At 35.8% G+C, this 22,221-nt stretch overlaps 1 long non-coding RNA gene across 2 annotated transcripts in view; it reads left to right on the top strand.

The window, feature by feature from the left end:
- The window catches only part of LOC136828422 (uncharacterized), a 320,263-nt gene that overhangs the window by 98,524 nt on the left and 199,518 nt on the right, over positions 1-22,221 (top strand). For both annotated transcript variants that reach the window (XR_010850037.1, XR_010850036.1), the window contains exon 2: positions 9,464-9,552. This is a non-coding gene — a long non-coding RNA (uncharacterized lncRNA). The remainder of the gene's footprint in view (positions 1-9,463; positions 9,553-22,221) is intronic.

The following is a 22,221-nucleotide window of genomic DNA, read 5'->3' as shown; positions in this document are numbered from 1 at the left end:
GTTTATTCACATCTGTTTAAAATTTCAACTCCAATTTACTCTACCTGCTTTATCTTATATGAATGGATTTTACTTTGTCGATGGTTGTTAGCTCGTAGAATGACCTGTTTGAATTGTTCTTTATATTGCGTCGACAATATTGCGAATTTTCATCACAGTGTTACTTATGATCCTTATTTTGATCCCCTCTTCCGCTCGCGTCCCAGAAGGCCACATATTCCTACCAGTTACCCAACTATCATACCCTTAGGAGATCAGGAACTACCAGCAATCTCTGGATTATCTCTGGTTTTGGGTCGAGGCCCTATTCATTTTGCTACTCTTTTATTTCTTTTCTATAAAGCCTGAGTTTGATAAACGGTCAGTTTGATAGCAGAATAACGGAAATATTGAAGTGTTTGATAACAGAATAACGAAGACTTTGAATTGCATTTGTAAATGAGAATGTAAATTGACAAAAACATTTCTCCAGAATAAGGAAGTATACTGTACCAGGAGCGAGATAAAGAAACATGACAACATTTCACAGCAGAATTCAGATTTGAGAAAGACGTAGCTTATGCATACACTGTTGGAGGAACACCCACATCGTGAGAGTTCCTTGCCACATTCCCTGCTATGAAAAAGAAGATGAAACAGAATCAGAGAGACATGTTTGTTCAAGCGACGACAAGGATGACTATAAAAACGAGTCTCTGAGTCACAGGACTATTAAAAGGAGGGATCATGGCCAGGTTTTTTGGTTGGTGGAAATAATCCCCAGCGGGATAGAATGCAAAGTGACAGAATGGAGTATAAGATGCCTCATTATATTGAATTAAAGGTTGGCTGAGCGCTCCTGGTATTAATTTGAGGTCCGTTTACCAGATCTTTCGATCTTTCAGTCGAAGTGCACGAATAAGATATTCAAGTCAGCACACTTGACAAAAAGCTAATAAAGGATTACTTTTTGTAGATCTAAATGTAATGATTCGTTTAGAAAATTACTTCAGAAAATTGAGATTGTTCATCAGCGAAATAACGATGGCATCCGTTATGGAACCTTGAGAATGATAGAAATCTAAACTGGATAATGGTAAGGTAATTTTTCTGATAAGCAGGCCTGGTCATGTAGATAAAGTGAACGACATTTTCAGATAACACAAAATTTACGGCCTAGTGTAAAGATATTGTAGACCTGTTCTTAAGCCCGAGTCTAAACTAAATAGTGCGTTCAGGTGTTTAAAACGTAGGATTAGGGAGATTAAAGGCAAGACAAGTAAGTAGCCCCTTAAAACCTAATATTTTTTCAGTTTATTTCAAATTTATAATCTTTTTACATCCTTAGTTCTTGATTGAAGCCTTCTGTTTGGGAAAGGTTAGAGTTTTTGACACTTCTAAATTTATCAAAGAATTATTATTATTATTTTTTACTTAAACCAAAATGCTGTAATGGCCAGTCTCAGTACAGCTTTCCTTTTCACGTAAACCCTTGGAAAAAATAAGACATTGCTCGTGTAAATATCATGACCTAAAAATCAAACTTGTTAGAATTAGCTGCTGTTAATGGCATTTTTACTTCTGATGGTAAGTTGAATGATCAAATTGGGGAATTTGCAATGGCTTCGTGAATGCCCTTGTGCTATCAGACCTCTCGGTTATCGAAGGTATGTGGACGATAGTTTCCTAGTATGTAATGGAATTGCTTTCGGCTGCTTTAATGCGAGTAACCAAACATTTAGTTTCGTGTGAAGTAGAGCAGGGAAACAAGTTATCATTTGATTTTAGGAAAAGTACGAATACTAAACGGGATTAAATTACTTTTTCTCATCAAAATTATATAAATTTAAATCAGTGTGCATTCACATAAACAGAATTTAGACTTTCATCATGGCTTGATTTTACTTTTAAATTAGCACAGTAAGAAGTCATACCTTGTCTTAGTATTTTGCAAAATTCTAAAGGAATTAAAAGGGGATTGTCTTAGACTGGTATGTAGCAGCCATGGTTTATTCAGTGACCAGTCTGCAATGCAGTCTGCGATATACGGGATCAGGTTTCTGTTTTCTTAGACACAGAAATCTAGAAGTCTCAGTCAGAACAGGATTTCCCCTTTCCAAACAGCCAATGCCAGCCGTAGGAGGAGACATTTCTAGCTTAAACTGACCTTATGCCAGTAGTAAGAGAAGTCAGTGACAGTTCTACCCAAAGCCATCGAAGGACGCTACACAGCAGTCCTTTGCTCAGACTTGGGCTCCTGATTTCTAAGTCTTTGTTTATAAAGATGAAACAGCTGAATAACAGTTTGCCTGGCATACAGTCTGCCATTTGTTAATTTTCCCTTTTCATAAGGTATTTTATTATTGTTGTTGTACATTTCCTTTTACTTCATTGCAATTGTTTTTATTGTATTAAAATTTTCTTTCAGTTTTAGCCTTGGCAGTGTTGATCAGAGTCAAGATTTTAAGTAGCCACAATGTATCTAAGACGATATATACTAATATATATATATATATATATATATATATATATATATATATATATATATATATATATATATATATATATATATATATATATATTATGTATGTATGGAGAGAGGGGTCACATAGTCTGCATATATCCTGAAGAATGAACGCTGTTATCTTTACGACACATAAATTCAACCTAGACCTTTCACTGTCGATATATGCCGTTTCACCCGATAATAAAATGGAGGTCACTTGCTTCATTAAAGAGGCATTTATATTCTAGGTTAAATTGGTTTCTCAGGCCCCTTTCACTGCAGATGATTAAGGTGTTTTCAGGTGTGGAACAGTTTTGCTATATTAGAAGGTAATATGTAAATGTATATATATATATATATATATATATATATATATATATATATATATATATATATATATATATATATATATATATATATATATATATATATATATATATGTGTGTGTGTGTGTGTGTGTGTGTGTGTGTGTGTGTGTGTGTGTGTAAATGTGTGATGTGTTTGTGTGTGTGTGTGTATACAATTTATGTAAATATATGATATAAATAAATTATATATATGTACATGTATTTTTATATGTATGTATGCATATGTATATTATATTGTATATTATATATATACAAATACATATATATATATATATACATATATACACACATTATATATATATATATATATATATATATATATATATATATATATATATATATATATATATATATATTATGTATATATATACTGTATATATACATATGACAGCCAAAAGAGAGGGATTCTCTTACAAAAATAAATCCATATATATATATATATATATATATATATATATATATATATATATATATATATATATATATTATATATATATATATATATATATATGTGTGTGTGTGTGTCCTTTTATCATTACAGTAACCTCTGGCGCTTTTATTTCTTACAAAGGATTATTAGCATTCCTCTTACCCATTCCCTCTTAATTGTTATTTCCCCTTAGGCGTGTGTTATACGCCCTTGTCATGCTTTCATTATTGTTAACATGCAACCCTCATTGCTTCACTTTACTGCTCGTCCGAGACCGTTAAGGTCTTTTGCAAGCCTCTGTGGTGCATGAAATTCTCACAAGAGGAAGAACAGCAGTAATAACATTAGGCGTATCAAAGAAACCACACTCTGCCAGACCCGAGCTCGAGTCTCCGGCCGGCCAATGAAGAATTAGAGGAATTTATTTCTGGTGATAGAAATTCATTTCTCGGTATAATGTGGTTCGGATTCCACAATAAGCTGTAGGTCCCGTTGCTAGGTCTTAATCAGCTCAGTGATCTGGTTAAACTAAGGTATACTTTTTTAACCCCAACCCATAACTCAAATATCTTTTGTTAATATTCGTCCAACATTCGTCCTAACCGTCTCTTCTCGGATCCTGTGATTATGAAATACAACCAACCCTCTTGTTTACAAACCCAATGAATTTTCTGTTGGTTAACTTTTTATTTAGTAATTCATCCATCTATCTTGTCTTCCTCTTTCCTTCTTTTGCGTTTTTAAAATCCGCTGATCGGTAGTGGCGTACCCGGCAGATAAGAATACAAGAGCCCTTGCACTCAGGTACCCCTTTCAGGTGTCATATTCGTATATCAGGCTGAATTCTTTTTTGTTTCCCTCGGACTTATGTAAGGATTGCATAAGGCACCTCCACAATAAAAAAAGAAGGGATAAGAATAAAAACCAGGTGTTATCTTACTACATGAAAATGGTCTCAGCTATTTTCAAGAGCAATAACCATTAAAAGAAGACTTTGACATCAAAACGACCAAAGTAGTATTAGATGTAGGCAGTTCTTTGTTATTTCATCATTCAAAAGAGCTCAGTCTTAATACTGACTTTCTGCAGAACTCTTAATTAATGAGAAATAATGTGAATCTACGCAAAAAAAAAAGTAAATACCACGACATGGAAAAACTCCCAAGCCTCGACTATTAGAAACAATTAGCTGGCTGCTTATCGACCCTTCTGCCAAATAGCTTTTCTTGATGGAAGAGTCCCATTTAGTTTCGGTCTTTTTATTGATTTTTTTCTTGCGTTTTTCCCCGTTCCATTTTGAGACATGATATATAATTGGATATCGGTCGGTTACTTCTTTTTTTCCAGAATCCATGTTGGAATGTTGAGATAAGAGGCAGAGATGTAAATGGTGTTGAGGATATCAACCTGTCCTGTAGGTCTGTTTGTCTAACTGTCTGTCTCGATTTCATCTCTCAATTCGCAATATGGAATTATATATATATATATATATATATATATATATATATATATATATATATATATATATATATATATATATATATATATATATATATATATATATATGTGCACACACTAATTTACTCGTGTACTCATGTCAAAGAGATAGAATCGAGACTGCAAGGCCCTATACTGTAGACGTTACGTACCGTCACAAAGCTTGGATCAAAGTACCCTCATTCTACATATTTTATACAGGAGCCAGTGGTGAGAGATCAGACCTCGAGTTGAAACGTAGAGCCACTACCAGTAAACTACAGTTAATAAATCACAGAAATTAATATATTTGTGTCAGTGGTTTTTTTTTTTACTCTTTTTCACTAAGCACCATTTGCTTATTACAGATGTTGGAGCTAGAAGGTGTTAGCCTCTGATGGTCTGCAGGTCTTTTACAGGTTCCTAGGTCCATGCTCTTTAATTTTTTGGCTGGAACCCTTTCGCAGCCGGGCTGAGTGGTACTCATTGACTGATTGGGTCAGCAGAGGCTAATGGTTCAAGGATGCGATTCACTGCAGTCGATTAATAACCAAAAATATAATTCATTGCTTAGATCATCAGAGGCTTAATGACTTTTGCCCGAATGTTCCAGCACTTCTCGTCCGCTCTTGGGATTCGAACTCCCTTCCCATCCCTTCTGTCTTTGCCTCCGAGGCTCTCATGTTTCGTTTTTCTTGCGTGTTGTTCCAAGTTATAAATCGACTGTCATTAACAAATCTTTCAACTCCCATCCTGACTCCTTTTTCAGGTAATGTTGATATTAACTCTTAAATATAATAAAAAAAAATCTTTTTCATTTAATTCAATCAGTCTGTGCACGATAGCAACAAGAAACTAAACTCAAAATGTGCCAGTTGTTTTGAGATTTGTAGCTGTCAGTCTGAAACTCGCTCATGTGACCGAATCGCACCTTGGTAAGGGAATAAAGGTGAGCTGAGGACGAGAATAATTTTTGCCACAGAAAACAGCGAACGATCAGCCGAAGTAGAGGAACTGTGCAGGCGAGATCTACTGCACATGTCTGCAAGGCAGGAGTACCTGACGTTCGTACTTAGTGAACGTAATGGTTTTTTGTAACTAGATGAAAGTTCGAAATATTTATCATTTCGATAATTTCATACAGTAGAAAACAGTATAGAAAACTGTCATTTGGTTTTTAACCAGGAGGCAAAGGGAGGCTTTTGGTTTTAGCAGAAAAGATTACTTTTGTCCATAAATAGGACGGATTTTTGCCGTCAGACAGGAAATAGGTTTAAGTACTTTCTCAACTGGGGGTTAGTTCCCCGCTGGATGAGCGGGTTCCGTTCTCAGCTGCCACTCTGTTGGTCGCGAGTTCGAATCTCCGACCGGCCAGTGAAGAACAAGAGGAATTTGTTTCTGGTGATAGAAATTCATTTCTCGCTATAATGTGGTTCGGATTCCACAATAAGCTGTAGGTCCCGTTGCTAGGTAACCAGTTGGTTCTTAGCCACGTAAAAATAAATCTAATCCTTCGGGCCAGCCCTAGGAGAGCTGTTAATCAGCTCAGTGGTCTGGTTAAACTAAGATATACTTAATTTTTCAACTGGGGGTTTTTGTTTTTAGACAGGAGAAAGGTTTTCCTCTTTTGCTGTGAAGGAGTTTTTCCATTATTGTCTAAAGTAAAATATTTCATTTACATAGTTAGGAAGTAATTGTTTTGGTCTTCACCAACAAAGAAAGGCGAGATCATAATTTCAGAAAAGTCATTGTCTCGATTCTAACATTCCCTGATGAAGTTTATGTAAATAATTTATTTTTGTGCGAAGATATTCGCAAGACAAGGCACAGCGTCATTTAGGCTACTTGATTCGCCTTGGAGAATTGGAGATACTTTAGATTATCTTGTGAAAAATCCAATGCCCAAACTCAGACACCAAATACATGGCTTGAACTAAGGTAAGATAAATATCATGTTAAATAATTTTCCTTAAAAAGAAATTCACGATTGAACTTTTCCTGTTATGAAGGTTTCCTGAATTCGATTCTTGTACAAATGAGATACGCTTGGCCAGGAGCGTCTAACACCGGTGCCCGGTAGTATCTATGGTCTTCCAAGACGCTTGTACCGTACTTGTCTCGTGATCCACTGAGGTTAAAACGATCAGAAGCGAATCAGCAGTTGCGATGTTCATCTTCTCATTTAGTAGAAGGTGACAACCCACAACACAATCCTCACGGCCAATCTAATCCGATTACAGAACAAACCGACCTTAGTCATGCTCAAATCGCGTAATCTTATGAACTGCAGTTTGAGTCTGGGAAATTGGAAACTATGTGTGTACACACGTTGTTCCTTATGCAATGTTTTATTGTTCGAAGGCATTTGATAGGGTGAAGTACGATAAGCCATTTAAAATTCTAATCGATCGTAGTCTGCGTTCCCTTGTTACAAGACTTTTGATAACTATGTGTTCGCGTATAGAGGGGCAGATTAAATGGGACCCTTCGTACTCTGACAAATTTGATGTAAGAAACGGGGTTAAGCAAGGAGGAGCCATGTCACCTTTTCTTTTTACTCTTCACACGGATAGTCTTATTAACTGCGTTACTGCGGCTGGAGTTGGATGCTATATAGGGAATATGTGTTCATGTATCTTTATTTATGCTGATGATGTCATTTAACTCTCACCAACTCCTAGATCGATGCAACATTTACTTGACGAGTGTGAAAAGTTTGGTGCGGATTTTGGACTTTCATATAATCCAGATAAATGTGAGACGATTATATTTGACAATAGTCTTGATATACAACTTGAGTTATGTAATAAGATTCTCAAAATAGTTAATAAGGTAAGGCATCTTGGTCACATTATGTCTAATACAAGAGATATATTTGATGGAAAATTACGGATCTAATTTAAATAATTTTTAGACAACTGGCGTGAGAGATCTGGACAGAGCTTGGAGGGGGTGCTCTCGCAGCCTCTTAGGTGTACACGAAAGGACACATTGTAGTTTAATGCCACCACTAATGTCAACTTTGACGCTATCCGTGGAGATTTTAAGTAGGATGCACAGATTTTTCTTCTGCAATAATTTCGTTGTATTTTAGAAATTGTTGTGTCAACAGAGAATCTATAGCGTATAGAAACCTTTCTTTTATGTAAATATTAATAATCTTGTGTATATAAGATTAATGAACTCAGGAGAGAAGTGGAAAGTGTTAGTAATAAAAGAACTTATTGACTGTAAAGAAAATTTTAGTTCGTGTAACTTAAGTTTTGTACAGCTGAAAGAAATTGTAGATTATTTGTGTGTTGGCTGATTTTTTCAGGTCGTTAGACACAGGGGATAAGTTATTTTATATGTTTACTGATTGTATTCATATGAATAAAGTTTTGAATTTGAATTTGAATTTGATAAAGGGCGGATGGATTTCAACTAGGACCTGACAGAGTTTTACTGTTTGTGATCATCGTTAGATGTCTGTGGTCATACAAAATATTAACTGACTTTATTCAACAGTTACGATTGAAAGGGCGAGTCTTTCCTTATAACCACCATATGCAACTCCCTCAACCGTACAGTACACATTCATACGTTACCTTCCCCATTGGCCAAAGAACTTCAAGTCAAGGATCTTGTTACAGAATTAGAATGTTTCTCTTCCAGGGGTTAGGGTAAAGAAAGAACACATGATATTTTACGGGTTTCATGCTTTATTTAAAGCTTTTTGATATGTTCTCAAGGAGAAATAAAATACATAAAATAACAGTTTCATATACAGCACTCAGTCTACAAAAAAATGATAAAATTATATCGTGTATAATATCACACAGTTAGAATTCTAATTTCTTCCAGCTTATTTTCCAGAATCTTATATCCACAAGAGAACATTTTCGTTTTAGAGACATTGGGCAGTGAAAAATGAATAGCTGAAACACGACACACACAGACAGACAGACACACACACACACACACACACACACACACACACACACACACACACACACACACACACACACACACACACACACACACACATTATCTGAAAAGACCTAAGGATAGAAACTACTAAAATGAATTTGCATCTCAACCCAAAGTTGAAGTGGTTCCTGAAGTGATTCAGTATATTTGAGACTTGTTCTGCGGTGGCAAACGTCAGTAATTAAAATGATCTGCAGAAGTTTCTTCAACCAGTGTTGTAGATAGTTGGCCATTATTATTATGAAAATTGAACTGTTCAGAGGTAGAACCTTAGAGATATTTATAGCAAAAAACAAGTGGTAATCCCAAAAGTACACCAAACAAGGAACACTGTAGGTGGGGGCCCAGCATACGTTGAGTAGGCAGCATTTTGGTGCTCTTGGTCAGAATGAGGATTTTAGTGCCTGATTGGAAACTCATTTACCTCGCCCTTATCTGCAAATACAAGTTCATTTGTATCTTATATTTCTCCTGAGTGCTTTCTTGTAAATACGCAGGATAAATCCATGGTGGAAGAACTTACCTGTAACTTCCGTGAAGTGAAGACCCATATATAAAAATTATTTTTCTTATGAAGCTAATTTTTAACTCTGAGAAGATGAAAAGTAGTCCAAGGAATGGATGTTTTCGAGTTATTATTGACACATTTTATATAGTGATCTTTACGCTCTTGACTTATAAACTTTTGTCTTCAGTGCTGAATATTATTTTAAAGATAATCTCCTCTTTTTCCAGGGAGAGCAAATTAAAACCTAGACCATAACAGAGATGGGGTGCACCCTCTATATCGGGAAGATGAAGAATATAAAGGAAGATATATCAAGGTAAGATTTAGTGTTTTCTGTATCCATCGCCATCTAGACAGACGATGGTAACTGGTAGACCTCTCGTACTTCCTTTGGGTTCTGCTTTCTTCCCTGAGAAGTTTTCCTTTATGATCTGAATTAAGGTTTCGGACTTCAGTTACACTGGCTTTCATACATATATGATGGGAATATGCTTTTGTTGACGAGTACCATACTCATCTAGGTCATGAAGAGTTCTTTAGGAGCTATCAGGGAATCTGTTCAGTCTTAAGCTGTGCTGGAGTCTGGTCATGTACATTGATGTCAAATTGCTTTGTTGCTTTACATTTTTCTTCATGGAAACGTCATCATTACGTCATTACAGATTTCGTATGACATATCATTGTGTGAATCAGGGAATCAATAAGAATACATACACACACGAACGAATGCACACACACACATATATATACTTTATATATATATATATATATATATATATTATATATATATATATATATATATATATATATATATATATATATATATATATCGGTAATACATTTTCGGTACCGGTTCGGTACCGGGGTCTAAGCGATGTCAGGCAGGGCAGCCGGTCGATTACGGCCTATAAATCAAAGTCCTTCAAAGAAGGCACCCGTGCTTAAATAAAAATGGGTATAAAAGCATATAAGAAGAAGAAGATATAATAAATATATATATATTTATATATATATATATATATATATATATATATATATATATATATATACAATCTAATATGAAGCTACAAAGAATATCTTCCGCTTTTTGGAATATATGGGGAATTTCCAAGGTAGCACTTGATATTAAACAACCTTTGTAGCTTCATGATTGTATGTAAATCACGGTGTGATAAAAATTTCATATATGCTGTATATATAACCTACTGCTTACTTTTTTACCAGATACGTATGTAATTGTAATAGCCACAGTGCCGTCTTAACTTATAGAATTCTTCCCATTTTTGGATATAAATGTCACTACAAGGCCTTAGATTCAGATGCAAGATAAATGAAGTAATTCTGATGTCCGGTAGCAGCATCCAGAAAGTGGGAAGAATTTGAGAAGAGCATTGTACATTACATTTATACACACACACACACACAGTATATGTATGAATATATACATATATATATATATATATATATATATATATATATATATATATATATATATATATATATATATATATATTATAATGATCTCGTCTTTTAGAGAACAGCAGGTTCAGAACAGAAACAAGCAATTGGGCTGGAATGACTGACGAAAGGTGACAAGCAAGGAAGGAGCAGAACAAAATCACAAAATACAGCCTTGAGATTAATTTATTGTACATACTAATTTACATTATACACAAGTGAGTCAGGTCCAGGAGAGGAAACATTTAAAATGACCAATTAAATAAACAATACAAATAACGGGCAGCAACGTAAAACTCATGTAATTAAGTCTTCAATAATCAATAAACAATTCACAGACAGCTTAATACCATAAATAATACATTAGCAGCATTAAATAAAAAAGTCACCATAATAAATAATACATGAGCAGTAAAATAAATATTACAGCATAAATACAAAATCAAGCAGCATAATAAATACAACAAGAGCAGTAAAATAAATACCACCCAAGCAGCACTCCACAAAAACAGACAAACTCCAAGAGTAGTCGAGACGGTCACCACTGTCAACAAGGATGCAGACAAATGGACGAACACAGTCGAGGCATTGAGACAGGCACTGGCTACGGAACAGGAACACATCCACAAAGCAGATAACCCCGATCGAGCTGTCGAGACAGCCATTTGCTGCCAAAGGAATAATTCCTCACACAGATGATCAGCCATGGTTGAGTCATCGAAACACCCTCATGCTGCCATCAGGGAAGACGTTACACTAACAGACGAAGAGGTCCTCCACTTCCCGCCGAAGACAACAAGTAGGCAATACCTGTCGCCCATCCAAAGGACTCCCTGCTGCTCTGCTACCTAGAAACCGATTCTCTGCTCCAAAGAACCTGATTTGCTGCTGCCCTGGACCTGACTGAAGCTGTCAAAGTCACTGAGACAAACGTCAACTCCTTCCACAAAGAAAAACAACTTACAGGAAAGGAGGCAACAACCCACCAAGGGAACAATCGGCAAACGATTGTCCTCAGACCTCCTTACCTAACAGAAAAAAATTGTACAAAAAAATTTTTTTTACACACAAAATACCCCAATGCTGCGACACCCCCACCAGCCAAAACAAAACCAATCCTGGCCAAAGGTCGCCAATATAATCGTCTGCTTTTAGAGACCAGCAGGCTCAAAACAAAAACAAGCAATTGGGCTGGAATGACTGACGAAAGGTGACAAGCAAAGAAGGAGCAGAACAAAACCACAAAATACAGCCTTAAGATTAATTTATTGTACGTACTAATTTACATTATATACAAGTGAATAAGGTCCAGGAGAGGAAACACTTGAAATGACCAATTAAATAAACACTACAAATAACAGGCAACAACATAAAACTCATGTAATTAAATCTCGAAGGAAACAGAAACACTGGAGTGCTGCGAGGCCTTTCGATGCTATGTCCTTTACTTAGCATCGAAAGGCCTCAGCACTCCAGTGTCTCTGTTTCCTTCGTGATTTTATCTTTATTTATATATTCATCACGTTCCATATTTTTCATGATTCAGTTATACATACATACATATATATATATATATATATATATATATATATATATATATATATATATATATATATATATATATATATGATTTAACATATCATACTGTAATATGTGTATGCTTGAATTTTTACATTTAGTTATGCTGATCTAAGCTGATAGAGGATGATAGCAGTGACTGTTGTATTTTTTTCTTTTGGTGCCATCCTCAACAAGCAAAAGGATTTTTGGGAAATTTTATATACACACATACATACATATATACACTGTATATATAAATATATATATATATATATATATATATATATATATATATATATATATATATATATATATATATGGGAGATACATATTTAAAAATTTATTACTCTAAAATTTACCATATGGTTCATAATAAGCTCGTCTCTGCCAAAGGACGAAGAATACTTGGTGGCGTTTAACATCCGGGCATTGCAAGCGAAACGTAGCAACGAAATCAAACGAAAACGACCCAGAGGCTGTGAGAGACTTCTTGGAATTGACTTTCTCGCTTACCTTTTTCTTTTCCTGGTTTTTTGCTCCCGTTTTGTTCCGCAACTAGGAACGGACAGCGTTAGGTAAGCTCTCGACCCAGGTACATCACCCCCGCAACGGTCCCCGGAGACGGCATTATTTTATCGCACCGGTCCGTGTCAACAAAAGGAATAATTCCCTCCCCCTCGATTCGTTTTTATTTTACTTACAAAGGGCGTTCTCGACTTGTTACCTGAAGAGGGAATCTGCGTGATGTGATCCATCAGTACTCGAGGAGGTTCGGAATGTAGGATCTTATGTAAAGCTTTGTGTGTCCTTAAACGACCCCTTTTACCCCCATCCCTCTGCTCCCACCCCACCTCTCCCACAAAAAAAAAAAAAAAAAAAAAAAGGCACGCCTCCCGCAACAGTTTTTACCTGTTCAGAAACAGTTCCAGGAATCGAAGTTCAAGTTTGGAGGAATGCTGATGAGCGAGCAACATGTATGGCTTCTCCCTCGTCTATCCTCCTTCCACCCCTCCCTCCTTCCCTCCCTCACTTCTCTCGCCCTCCTCCTCCTCCTCCTCCTCCTCCTCCTCCCCCTCCCACTACACCAGATAAAAGAGTCAACATAAGGAAAACCAGCTAGTGGCTTATCATCCTCAAGGGCATAGCATAAGAAAGAAGAGGAAGATGGATATGTTAGTATTGGTCGAAGATAACTAATTCCACTTCACATCAGAGCGGTAGATGTGGTCAGTTCACGTCATTTAGGAGTCCTTTTTTTTATTTTTCCTGTTACATCAACGGACTGTCTCTCTGCAACGAGGATAGAGTTACCGTAATATCTTTATTGTATTTCTTAGTGATGAGAACTATCAGATGCCCCTTGGTAAGGAACCTTTCAGCTGGGATGAACCATGCCGTAGCAACTTTAGGTGGGACTTATGATCAAACAATTAATAGGAATGGGCAACTTTTTTTTTTCTTGACACAAACAGCATTTTCCGTACGTGATAGTTGTTTAATAAGTGTGAATTAAGGAAATATATTCACACACAATAATACTCGTGAAACTAGGAGTTGATCACCATCTCTGTTCCTGCCGGAGGGGTCGTTGCATACCTGCGGAATGGATATGAATTGAATAGATTTCATACTTTTGTCACCTTAATTCCATATTTGCTTTTTATCAAGGTTTGAATTAGTGTCAGAGGGAATATGCTGTTTTGTTAACTTTGCTTCTATGATCATTTTGTTATCATAGAACACTTAGGTTATAGAAAAAAGACATTTATGTATGTATATATATATATATATAATATATATATATGTATATATATATATGTATATATATATATATATATATATGTGTATATATATATATATATATATATATATATATATATATATATATATATATATATATATTTCATTAATAGGAGTAATAACTGGAGCAGTACATACTGCTTCAGTTACGTCATCATTATCGATGGTAGAATGTGAGTTACATAAATAAATTCTACAATGTTTTTATATATAAAAATAGGTTTAACCCAAAACAATACTCAGTGGTAATATATATACCCATTATATAAAACTAAACAAACATTACGTTTCATAACGCAACATTATACATACCAGTCAAACTGGTAATAATTACTTGAAGAAACCCACTGAAAGAAAATGCCGTCTGCCACACGTAGCTTTAATAAAGGTGATGCCCTGCCTTTAATAAGGATGGATACCACATTACTCACCACTACCACTAACATCCCTTCCAGATGGCAGGATGGACTGGAATAAAACTGTTGAAATTAGACAGTCCAAATAAATCTCATAAGTTTTACTTCATGCATGATATGAGCTTTTCAGTCGAGAAACATGCCAAGTCCCATTTTGAAAATATAATAAATTAGATTAAAAAACTTTCGCCCAGGATGGCGCTTGGCATGTTTCTCGACTGATAGACTCATGTATTACCTGTGCAGCTACAAAGTATGCTTATGTTAAAAGGTTTCCCGTTGGGGGAAGGGGAAGTTACAGGCATTTTTAATGGAGGAATTAATTAATCTTGTATCAGTTACATTTAATCTTTAAATACTCATGCGTGCACGAGCTTACACGCATACCCATACATAAACACACATATATATGTATATTTATATATGTATATGAATTATTTTTATCATTAACCGTGATTTACATACAGTCGTTAAGCTACAAATGTCGTTTAATATCCAATTCACGCTATTTCGGGAATATCACCGAAGGGAAATTGTAAGTGATAAATGGATTGGTAACTAAGTGTCTCGAAACTCGACGGTACCCTTCAAAGACTCCAGTCGACGTTCAAACCATAATATATATATATATATATATATATATATATATATATATATATATATATATATATATATATATATATATATATATATATGGTTTGAGCGTCGACTGAGTTTTTGAAGGGTACTGTCGAGTTTCGAGACACTTAGTTACCAATCCATTTATCACTTATAATTTCCCTTCGGTGATATTCCCGGAATAGCGTGAATTGATATTAAACGACATTTGTAGTTGTATGTATGTATATGTATATATATGTATATTTATATATATAATAAATCCGCAGCCGACTGATCAGAGAGGCGGACACTTTGCTATCCGTGTAGACATCCCGGGATTATGTATGTAATCAACGGATAGGTTTGCTTAAAAAGCAAATGGGTGTTACAGACTAAATACACACAAAAACAAAGCCACTACAACACCTTCTAAAAACATAACAAACATCTCACACGTCTCGAACTCTCGACCTACCCGCGCAACAACTTCTCGCTGCTGGGAAGAAAGGGCGTTGGGTCGGGTATGATACATGTAACATACGCTACCGGGGTCTAAGCGATGTCAGGCAGGGCAGCCGATCGAGACTACGGTCTACCCCAAAGCCAAATCAAAAGTCCTTCAAAAACATCGTGCTTACCCCATACAAAAATGGGAAAAAGCACGTTAAAAGAAGAAGAAGAAGATATATATATATATATATATATATATATATATATATATATATATATATATATAAAGGCAATTGCCACGAAGGGAAAAGTGAAACACGGAGCGGTTGCTAGGCCTTTCGCCTTGCTGTCCTTTTCGTGATTCAGTTATACATTACATATATTATATGTATTATATATATATATATATATATATATATATATATATATATATATATATATATATATATATAAATTCAGGAGGGCTGCTGACCAGTATTTAGGGAATGTAATCATGACTGCACGTCTGGAATCTGTGTACACAGACTTTCTACACCCCCAGTTATTGGGAATGTAGCTAGAAAGCTGCTTTCTAGCGTAAAAGTATTGACGAAACTACATGTAGCTGAGAGTGGTCTTTAAAAAGCTACTGATATTTAAAGGGCTTTTCAAACAACTCGACGCTATAACAGAAATTCTTTAGGAAAGCAAGCCATGATTTATATTGTTGTATTGTCATACTGTTAATGATTCGAATCCTGTCAAAGTCTGAGTGCCGAGGGTTCTGTTTTGGGTTTTCGTTTTACCAACTTTCCAGACTCTGGCCAGGGTGTCGATTCACAATGAAGAGGGAGGACGACACTCCAAAGACATTTGCCTTGATTATGCTAATATTTGCTCCTTGCTACTTTGTTCACTAACCATCTTTTGTCGTCTGTACTTTCATCACAACTTTCTTTGGGATTCTTTTAGACTTAAGTATATTAGCTAGTTGCATACCAAAACAATTAACTGAGAGAGAGAGAGGGACCTTACCTTACAGACCTTACTGTTCGTTCGGGTTGCCCCAGGTCCCTCAGTGTGAGGCACCTCTGAGAGAGAGAGAGAGAGAGAGAGAGAGAGAGAGAGAGAGAGAGAGAGAGAGAGAGAGAGAGAGGCTGCTATAAGCGTTTAGAATGGAAATGAAGGCAAGCATCATTAGAATCATGTCAAAAACCATCAGGGGAAAGTATTTTGGGCATTGAGCTTGTAGCTGGCTATGTCCTGCCTATCTAAAATCTGGGGATGTAGCACAGATACTGGAAACCGGAATCCGATTACATATTCCAAATTATCGTCGCCATACCGACACATGTAACCGAAATCAAAATATGGCATTCCTATGACATAAAAAATAAGATGACGTATAGAAAAAATCATGTGAATCAGTAACAAAGTATCTGGCACGCTTGCATAAGAGTAATGCTTGTAGCACGGCTTACGTAAGGCAGTCTTGAAGAAGCTTAAGGGTCAGAACTCGTGACCTTTTAAGGGATTTCAGCTCTTAACGTATGCTTGAAGATGAGACCCACCCAGTCAAGTGTAAGAGATCCTCGTATATCCATGGTAAAGGATATCATTAAATAATGTTTTTTGCTATACTAGTGAACCAGTTTTTCTTGGGACCTTTGAGTAGTTTGAGTCGTTTTTCTGTTTTAGGGAAGTTTATGTTATGCTATGATCTTGTAGTCTTAACGGTGGACCTCTGTATGTGCAGTATATGAAGCTTCTGATGCTAGGGACATCTTTCTCCTCATATGGTTTAACCTCATCAAAGAGTTTAATAAAGAACGCGGCTGAGGGAAAGCTTAACACATATTCTGACCATCTGTGTAGCCATGTCTGGTGTGGCCGAAGGAACCTGTCAGACAAATCCATGGCAGGTCGCACTGTTTAAGCAGGAATGGCTGAGTGTTGCTCATTAATTTATAATTAAAAACATATTAACCTTCAAGGGAATTCATGCTAAAAGACATTTTGTAATTGAGGTAATTTTTCCCTTTTTGAACTCATTCAGTGAAAGTTATTTACTGAACAAAGAAACAGAATTAAATTGTGACCTAAGATGCTTGGAACAGGAAACAAAAATCTTAAAAACAAGACTGGCACCCCGATGCCCTTTCTAGCCTTGTCCCTAAGAAGAGGGAGAGAAAGAAAAGAAAAATAATGCAGGAGGGATTGAAGTGATGGACTAACTTCTTGATGTGCGGAAGTTGTAAGATTCGAGGAATATAATAACTATGTTATTCATGTAGAGCACGTAGTTAGCTTTCGTTGAAATCTTATGGGAAAAGATCATAGAAAAAATAATTAAATACCTATAAATTAGAAAACTTGGAATACAACAAAAATTATATCCTCTTAACTATGGATATATTGAAGTCTAAAATAGGTGAAAGAAATCAGTATTCGGAAATGCTAGGTAGGAAAATTTTGTGCAAGAATAGAAATGTGTAAATTTTAGATTTCTAAACTCTACTTCCACATGGATTAATCTAAAACTTTGATTTTGGAAAAGGACAGTAGACTTGGTTGTGAATTCAACACAGCATGAAAAAAGAGCACCATTATTGTCAGGATTCCTAGAAGTACAGCTCGTAATAAAACAAATTTTTGGTGTTATGACTCATATATAACATGAGATTAATTTAGATAATGAAAACTATGTTGCCCTTCACTTTTGTTCGGATATAAGGCATAATATCAAATTAACTTACCTCATTTGCAGCCTTCACCACTGAAGCAGTGCCACGCTTTGTGTTTGCCCACAAAACCAGGTTTATTTGGAAAAACACATTAATTTGTTGAATTAGCAAAGTTTCACTGTTTCCATAAAAAACCTCGTAAGGGAAGGAAATGAAAAAATTGTACAGAATTATGTTATCATTCCTTCCCTAGGAGCAAGATCTCAAGCAACTCGGTAAAACCAGTTGCTTTTCTACAGGTTCGTCATGCGTCTGTTTTTTCCAGATATATTTTTGTTGAACGGAGGGCAATGGATGGAACAGTGTTCCCTCTGGAAAGTGAAATGAAGGGGGACTGATACAGGCTGAAGCTTTCGTTTCTGTCTTGGAAACACGGAAGTTTTGAGAGGAGAGAAAAATTAGGGAGTGAATATTCCTTTGACCCTTGGAAGCAATAAGACATTGTGAAAAGAGAAAGAGGGCATAGTATGGCGATAAGAAAATTAAGCAGAATGAAAATCGGCGCAGGATATCTTCATTCACCTCATGGGAGAAGAAATTTCATGAAGTTGAGGGAAGTGAATTAAGTGTTCTGGTGATTTTCTTCTTCACCTGGAACGAAGAAAATAAGAAAATTGAATTGAAGGAGATAGCAGGACATCTTTGTTCGTCCTGTGCAATCGAAGAAATTGAAGTGGAAAGGAAATTAGCGTGGGCGGTATCCGTTTCAGGCTTGTGGAATCAAGAAAATGATTGGAATGAATGAAAATGAATATTTGACAACTTTCACCCATTGGCCGTCCTTGAACTTAGCTTCTCATTCTGTTGCTGTTTATATGTCTTTTAATCTGCCAGGATTAGCTGATTTCCCTACTTCTTTAATTCGAGAGAAAAGTTTTCATGTAATGAAGGAACTCTTGTACCACAGTCTTGACGCCTACTAAAAAAAACCTTGATTCTTTGTCCGCGAAGTTCTCAAAGGCTTCTTTAAACCAAGTTCTTCCCCCACCCCCTCATCCATCTTGATAGATTTTTATCTTAATCGACCTTGGATAAGGTTATACTTTTGCTACTCGCATCTCAGCGTAGTCTTTTTTTTTTTGGGGGGGGGGGCTCCATTGCTCCTAATTCTCTCAATTCTCCCTTACCTTTTGCCCCACCACCTTCTAGCTATAATGCCCACGTCATTATAATGTACTCGTAATGTATGAAACACGTATAAGGGAGACGGTCGTTATTAAGGGAGAACACGATAAACTCATTAATGAACACCGAATTGAGAGGCCAAAAATCTTTTAACGACCGCAAACATTCAAAAGTGTGTTCCCGGCCTGTCAACAGGGAGGGTTCTAACCATCTTTAAATAATCGGTGGAAGCTGGAATCCCATAAAATACGAGGTTTGACTCTTGGACTACTTCAAGACAAGTTTGTATTAAAACGTGGGAGAATCTCTTTTATGTAACAGTGGACGACTCGTTCTCAGTGGCCAATTTAGCTCGCTGCCCCGTTAGTACCAATATTTTTGTACTTGTACTTGGTAATAGTATATTCGTTGTAGGTTTTCAAGATTCTCGTTCATTAACCATATTTGCTGGTGCCGATACACGACTGAAGAAACGTGTTATGTAAGAATGTGCATAGCATCATAGTAAGGAATTGTCATTTATGGTATACTCGTATATATATATAATATACTGTATATATATATATTTATATTATATATATATATATATATATATATATATATATATATATATATATATATATATATATATGTATATATATATATATATATATATATATATATATATATATATATATATATATATATATATAAATGGGGTGCCGGATATTTGAGACAATACGGACTCTTGAGATGATTATCGGTTTCACAGGCAAGAAGTGACTTGGACGTCTGTTATTCAACTTTTTTTTTGTGCACATACGATCTTTTGCAATGTTTAACAAATCTCGCAGGTGGAAGATATGTATCTTGAGTGTTTGTTAATTCAGCACTTCGAGTATGGCCACTTTTGGTCTAAATACATGGCAGAGTTACGTGGATGGGTGGAAAGTTCCATTCATCAGTGCTCTAGTTTGAAAGCTTCTAGAAGTTTTGTGGGTTTGAGCCAGATTTCTAGGTGTGCCCAATGAAGTGTATGTTCGTGTGTACGTTGTGAAAAGCGCTTGGTTCAATGCACTTGTGAAAGGCATTTCATTGGGTTGTGTAAAGCCATAGCTGTCAGACGTGTTTAGGACACACTGGGAACTGGAATTCCCATTCGCCAAAAGTGAGTAGAAAACTTAGGAAAATGACTAATCTTTATGGCTGCATTACAGATGTGATTGATTTGCAGAGATTAATACTTGTCTTGATTTGATATTTTTTTTCCAATGTATGTTGTACTGTGGTGTAATGGGCATTGCTTGGTCCATTGCAGAATGTTTCAAGTGAGGTAGAACCTTAATAAGGCATATAGCCCCTTGTGGCAATGAAACTGGGGGCCGAATTGGCTATGTTTTTTTTTTTTTACAGATCACAGACACGACTTACGTAGTGGATTTTGGGTTTGTTTGTGGGAAGCGGGAGTTAGTTCCTACATATTATAATCTCTTGCAACAGGTTTATTTTGCTTTGAGGTAAAGCGGAATTGGGATTATGTAACATGCATGATTTTGCAATTGCTTGTTCTTTGTTAGACTTGCATGATAAATATATATATTTTTTTGTATTTTGGGGTTTGATTCTCACACACTTAGGTTAGGAGATTTTTCACTAAAGTAGAGAGAGAGAGAGAGAGAGAGAGAGAGAGAGAGAGAGAGAGAGAGAGAGAGAGAGAGAGGCGGCTGTTGGAGGAACCTTCGGTCATGAGCTACCAATGTTGCCAACCGATCCCGAGGTAAGTTCTCCTGCCCTTCTGCCCTTGTATTGTGGGGGGAGGTATGAATAATAGATATCAGATAACCTGATAACATATATATGTATATATATATATATATATTATATATATACATATATATATACATATGCATATATATACATATATATATATACAGTATATATATATATATATATATATATATATATATATATATATATATATATATATATATATATATATATATATATATATGTATGTAATGTATTATTCCATTCGAAGATAAAGCCTATTCATATGAAACAAGCCCACAGGGGCCTTTGACTTGAAATTCAAGCTTCCAAAGAATATGGTGTTCATTAGAAAAAAGTAACAGTAGGTAATAGGAAATACAGAAAGAAGATGGCACTTATTAAAAAGAAAAAAAAAATAGATTAACAAACTGATAAATAAGCAGATAAAAATGTAAGTAAATTATTAGAATATAAGAAGAATTGAATTAGGGTAGTAATGCATTGCATCTTCGCTTGAACTTTTGAAGTTCCAAATGCACGACATTCTCAGGAAGACTGTTCCACAGTCCAACGATGTGAGAAATAAAGGACCTCTATAACTGAGAAGTTCGACAACGAGGCATATTTACTGATATTGGTGCTGCGGTTCAGCAAATTTGGTTGCGCTCAGCATGAAGAGGGGGATCAGGGATCAATTGTGAATGTGAAAGGTCTCTGTTAAAGTACAACTTATGAAAAATTGATAAACAGGAGACCATCTGTCGATGGTCTGAGTCATAACTACTAATACCAGGAAACAGAAACCTACCACCACGAGCCACCTATCTGAAAGAGATAAATCTCTGGCAGAAGCAGACATCCACCCCGGATAACAATTTTCTACTAACAGACCTTACGTACAATAGCTAACTTTCGTGCGGCATTTGCTGACACTTTCATTAGATGTTTCTCAAAAGTAAGATGTGAGTCAAAAGTTACATCTAGAATAGTTAAAGCTTCAGACTCATTCAGCAGAGTCCCATCCACCTGAAGGGGAGGATGGGGTGGAAAATCTGTACGCGATCTGTAATCAATAGTGTTTTCGTTTTACTGGAGTTCAGTCTC

The sequence above is a fragment of the Macrobrachium rosenbergii genome, chromosome 42 (assembly GCF_040412425.1).
Source record: "Macrobrachium rosenbergii isolate ZJJX-2024 chromosome 42, ASM4041242v1, whole genome shotgun sequence".
Taxonomy (NCBI): Eukaryota; Metazoa; Arthropoda; class Malacostraca; order Decapoda; family Palaemonidae; genus Macrobrachium; species Macrobrachium rosenbergii.
This window is presented reverse-complemented; position numbering and strand designations above follow the sequence as displayed.